Raw genomic sequence first — 5,764 nt, 5'->3', positions numbered from 1 at the left:
TGGAGATCGCCGATGAGTGTCCCAAGTTCGGGGCACAGTGAATGGCGTGGCATCTGATCTTTAGGTGCTTGGGTGCTATTGAAATCGCCCCATAATATGAAATCATCGTGCCTGCCCTGAAAAGGCAGCGCTATTCCTTCTGCGAAGAAGAGCGATCGGTCGCGACGGCGATTCGTTCTGGAAGGGGCGTCCACATTGATAAACTGGGCACTTAGCACCGTTACGGCCATTCCTCTGGCGTCAGGGAGCTATCGGACTTCTTCCGCTCCGAGGCCTTCTCTGAGGAGAACTGCGATTTCACTGTTAGGTGGCGAGGTGTGGGACACATGAGCCTTATAACCATACATACCCGGGAAATCGGAGACGAAGACTTCTTGGAGAAAGACAATGCCAACGTCTGCTGCATTGAGCATATCTTGGAGCAGCGACAACTTCGTACGTGTCCGAATGTTGTTAATGTTGATGGTCGTTAACTGATAGGTCTGTAGATCGTCTCCTGCGGTGAGGGCTGCCTTCAGCGTCGCCGCGAAAGGTGGGGCCTGTAATCCGCAGGCCGCGTCCGCGCCGTCATCTGTTGCTACTCGGGAGGGGCCGAGGTGTGGCAGGAGAGACCCCTCTCCTCATCCACCACAGCGGGCGTAGAATCGTCTTCAATGTCATCCGCCCAAGGTCCGTAAGTTAACGGTGGCTGCGGTAGAACACTCGTGGGCTAAGGGTGAATCCGCAGTTGTTTCTGGTTGTGCACCAACGGCGGGCGCTGTGCTTGTGATCTGTTTGCCCGAGAGAGCGTAATCGGGTTTGTCGAAATCATACAAAGTGACAGGTGAGGGCGATTCTGTGTCATCTTTTTTCCTCGTCTCGTCGGCCGTCCCATCGTCAACAGGAGAAGACGTGCGCCGGAGGCAATCGTCTGAGGGTGTGCGACGTCGCTTTTTATGTTTTCTCGTTGACCTTTGTTTGCGCAGGTGAGTTTCTGTGTCCAAACATCCCCCTTAGCGAGAAAAGCAGAGGTCGGTACAACCCTAGCGTAGAGTTCAATTTTGTCGTCCGAATCTTCATGTGGAGTCGATGGGCGGTTGCAGATGACAAACTGTGCAACGCAACAAAATGCTCACTGTTGAAACACAACACATCAGAAAAACCACACCATGTGGTAAAATGGTATGAATTCGTAATTTATGTGTTTTTTTCAAATATCTGTAATTGCGATTTAAAAACTAATAGCTAAATATATACAAACAGCAAAGAACACTCTTTATCTTTAACAAATGAAAAATGTTCTACAGAAACGACAGTAACATAATTTTGGCCAAGACTAGCATCAATGGAACTCTTAAGGTTCTCTGTTTATATAAAATTTTTATCTAAGAGAGACAGTTTATCAGATTGTTCACTAATGATGTTGTTTTCCGAAAAGCTTCCTCGTAGGCCAATCGTCGAGAAACACAGAAATGCTTGTACAAAATTTACACTTGGTGAAAGAATGGCAGATTAAGAGGGATGTAGTAGGGGTACTAGCAAAGTCTGTATTGTTGCCAGATTTACAATGAAACTCATTCCTCGATACCACCATGTAGTGGTGTCAGATTGAACCACCATTTTCAAGATGGTGGAAGCCGGTTACTTGAGCTAATATTAGAACCCAAGACAGCAGACGGAACTCACTTTTCCTGAGTTTAAAATTGGGGTTAATTCATAACATCTTGGATTCTCCACCACCCCTCTCATTCCACAGTTCACTGGCGCAGCCTGAATGATCGTCAGATACACTTAGGGCATTTCTGCTAAGTTTAGGATTTAGCATGGTGGACCTAGTCCACTTTGCATAGTTTTAAAATGGCTGAAAATTGAAGAAATCCAAATAGAGTACTTGTCCTAATTTTAAAGTTGCGCTAAATTAAAAATTATCCAATAAGGCTGAACTACGCTAGTTTTTTCAAATTCATGATACTTGGTAGTTTGGAAAATACCAGATGAGCACTTTTCTCAAGTTTAAAACGGCAGCATTCTAGTTGTCCTGGGTGTAAAATGGAGAGACTGCCCTGCATCACCGTGTGCATGTTTGTCAGATTTCCCCCCAAGTGGTGGAACTAGGCCACTTGCGCTACGTTTAAAATTGTAATGTCGCAGCACACAGCACATGTAGCATGGTTGCCAGACAACTGCCACTGCCGCAGTGTGTGCAGCAGGATAGGAAAACTTATTCATTTAAGCCACTGTGGTGATGTGAGGCCGTTATACTGCCAAATACCCAAGCCAGCAGCCCCTAAAACGGGGCCACTGTGATAGGCTTGAACAGTTTACTGCACTTGGCATCCGTGCTGCGGCAACCACTGCAGACGTCGGACGCATTCGGTCGTCTATGTCATCCCTTTGTAACTGGCACTAGCTTCCCAACTGCCGCAGTAGAAACACATAACGTCCACAGTGTGCTGCCCTCTAGCACATCGCGCTGCCATGTGGTGAAGACTAGCCTCACAGTGACGTATCTGTAATGGTTGTGGGAGCTATTTCCTGTCTCTTTATCGTTTGGAACATATAAACGCTCTCGAGCTATTTGTAGCTCACAGAGATGCTTGACTGAGCCACTCCAGCCACTCCTTTGATCGCCATCAATGCGAGAAAGAGAACCTCTTTCTAGCGTTCAAACACTCAAATGTGAAGCTGCCGCTGAGACCCAGGAGAACTATTCCATAATTCAGATGTGACTGCATCCTTTATGCAGTAAAATTCGACACAAAAACGACGTCAGACAGCTCTTAATGAAATGTGAGAGGTGTAATTGCTCGCCACCTTGTGGAAAAAACTGTACAGTGCATATTTGACACCACTTTTAATGGTCTAACAGCAAGTAACAATCTCAGTTGGTGTATTTTGCAGAGCAAATTCGGCAAGTAACTCTACTATAAACAGAAATTTGCGTCAAGTGCTGTCGCTCACTATGTGCAAACTATTAGCCCTACAGAAAAAAATGAACAGGAGTTCTTCGTTGGAAATTTAATGCAGTTAAATTTTGTACTCCGATTTGTTTTTGCTATGGTCCGTAGTTTTCGAACTGTTCAAGAAAAACGTACAAAAGCGACCTTCAAACACGTGTTTCTTAAATAACTCGAAAACTGTGGCCTCCAGCAAAAACGTATCCCAGTAAAAATGTAACTGTATTAAATTTCCTATGTAAAGGAACTGTTCATTTTTTCTGTAGGACTAATAGTTTGCACGTAAGGAGAGAGAGAATGTGAAAATCTTGTGTATGGTCTTTCAAGGTGTTATGGGCTGCATAAAACGAAGCAGTATGGGCAGCTGAATCATCCTGTATGTAATTATAGATGCCGCTGGTTGAAAGAGTTCGCAGCTATGTTTTAACTGAGTGTATTTAATAATATTTACCAAACAAATATGATAATAGTTTCCACAGTTTGGAACAGTTGTCATAGTACGCGAGTAGAAATTTTTTAAAAGTTAGCCACTTTTCAGCTGTTGTACCACTTTACAGTTCAACAACACAGTCACAATTAAGGTGTTACGCACGTTAAGTTGCGCATTATGTTTTGCATTAAGTTTTGAGACATAATATGGGAAAATGTATACTAATTACAATTCTATGGCCAGCAGTTATCCAAAATAAGTGACACACAGAGTCCAAGAACAATCTAAATCGCATGTTAGTATGCATTCCAACTCCTAACTCACATACATAGTAAACAATGGGAGTACACACGTATACGCACATCCCCCCTCCCACCCCCCCCCCCCCTCCCATGCGTACATCGACAACTACAATAATACTCCGAAAACAACCTGCCTGTGTGTGACAATGGGTACTCCCAGTACCACTGACTGATACCCCCTTTCCTGTTCCATTCTCAAATGGCATGTGGGAAGAATGATTGCTCTAATATCTACAGTATTCTCGATTTGGTCATTTCACGTGATGTACATGGCGGAAATAGCTTGTTGTCCGACTCTACCCGGAAAGTAATCTCTGGGAATTTGAATGTTAAACCTCTTCACCGTGCATAACGCCACTCTTTAAGCTCCAGCCACTGTAGTTTGTTGACCATTTCTGTAACGGTCCCGCACAGATTAACTATACCGTGACGAAACCCGCCGCTATTCGTTTGATCTTCTCTATCTCTTCTGTGAGACGTATCTGGCTAGTCTCCCAGATTGATGAACAATACTCAATAATCGGTCACACAGGCGCCAAGAAACCCACTTCCTTAGTGGATGAATTACACTTCAGATTCTTCCTATAAATCGCAGAGTACTATCTGATTTTCCTACTACTTGGTTAGTGTGGTCATTCCAGCTCACGTCGCTCCGTCTAGAGACTCCTAGATATTTTACAGCAGTTACTGTTTCTTGTAGTTTCTCATCAGTGGTGCAATTGTAGAGTAGTAGACATAATTCCCTCTGTGTGCACAATATGTTTTATTTATTTACTTTCGGGCTCAACTGCCAGCACCTGCAGCGTTCATCAGTCCTCTGCATTACCTTCTGGAAATCGTTAACGTCTTGTGGCATTGCTAACTTCTTATAGACGACCGAATCTTCTGCGAATAGTGTGAAAGAGCTTCAAACGCATTCCACCAGATCGTTAATACATATAGTACACTGTAACCCTACAATCATACTTCGTTGTGGTACTCCCGAAATTGAATATGTGTTTCGTTCCATTAAGACGACGTGTGGTGTTCTACCTGAGAGGAAACCTTGAATCCAGTTTAGAATTTGGTCCCATAAACGGTAATTTCTCATATTTCTCACTAATCGGCAGTGCGGGACAATGTCAGATGCCTTCCTGAAGCCGAAGAACACGGCATGAACCAGAGCGCCTAAGTTTTCGGAGCTATGGATATGCTGGACGAACAGAGCAACCGGAGTTTCATAAGATCTCTCTTTGCGATATTTTGATTTTTAAGAGGACAATTTCGTCCTCCAAAAAATTCATAACACGTGGACTCAATACGTGTTCAGTGACTCTGTAACAGATTTTGTCAACGATATCGGCCCATAATTATGTATATTTGTCGTACGACCGTTCTTGAGAAAGGGAATTAACTGCGCTTTTTTCAGTCCCTAGGTAGCCTCTGTTCCTTCAGCGACCTACGATAAAGTGTTGTTAGAAAGCGAGCAAGTTCTTTTGCATAATCTCTGTAGTATGTTACAGGTATCTTATCTGGTCCTGATGCCTTTCCACTACAAAGAGATTGTAGCTGTTTTTCCATTCCGCCGTCAGTTATCTCAGTACTGCCCTTCCGATGTTCGTACTATGACTGAAGGGAAGAATCGTATTACGATCTTCCGTGGTGAAACAGTTTCGGAAGGCCGAATTCAGTTCATCCCGGTTTGGTGCCATTGTAGTCAGTGACTGAACAGATATTTTCTAACCGCTTAGTGATTGTATATAAGGCCAAAACATCTTAGAGTTTGCAGTCAGATCGGTCGAAAAACTTTTACTTTCAAAAACATCGAACCCTTCTCCTACTGCTCTCCTTAGGCTTCACTCAGATTTTGTTTGTCAGTTAGGTTTTGACTCCTTTTGAATTTGTTTGCATAGCAGTTATCTATCACAGCTATCAAACCACAGTCGGTCTTTCCCATCCCATAGGATCTTGCGCGGAAAATACTTGCCCGGGGCATACTGAACGGTACTTCTGCATTTTTTTCCATTTGTGCTACACATCTTCGTCCTCAGCATTGCACATTTGATGTTGAGTAATCAGATACCCTGGAATTTGTATCGCGTCAGAGTTGCTATAGA

Source organism: Schistocerca americana, chromosome X, assembly GCF_021461395.2.
Source record: "Schistocerca americana isolate TAMUIC-IGC-003095 chromosome X, iqSchAmer2.1, whole genome shotgun sequence".
NCBI lineage: Eukaryota > Metazoa > Arthropoda > Insecta > Orthoptera > Acrididae > Schistocerca > Schistocerca americana.
This window is presented reverse-complemented; position numbering follows the sequence as displayed.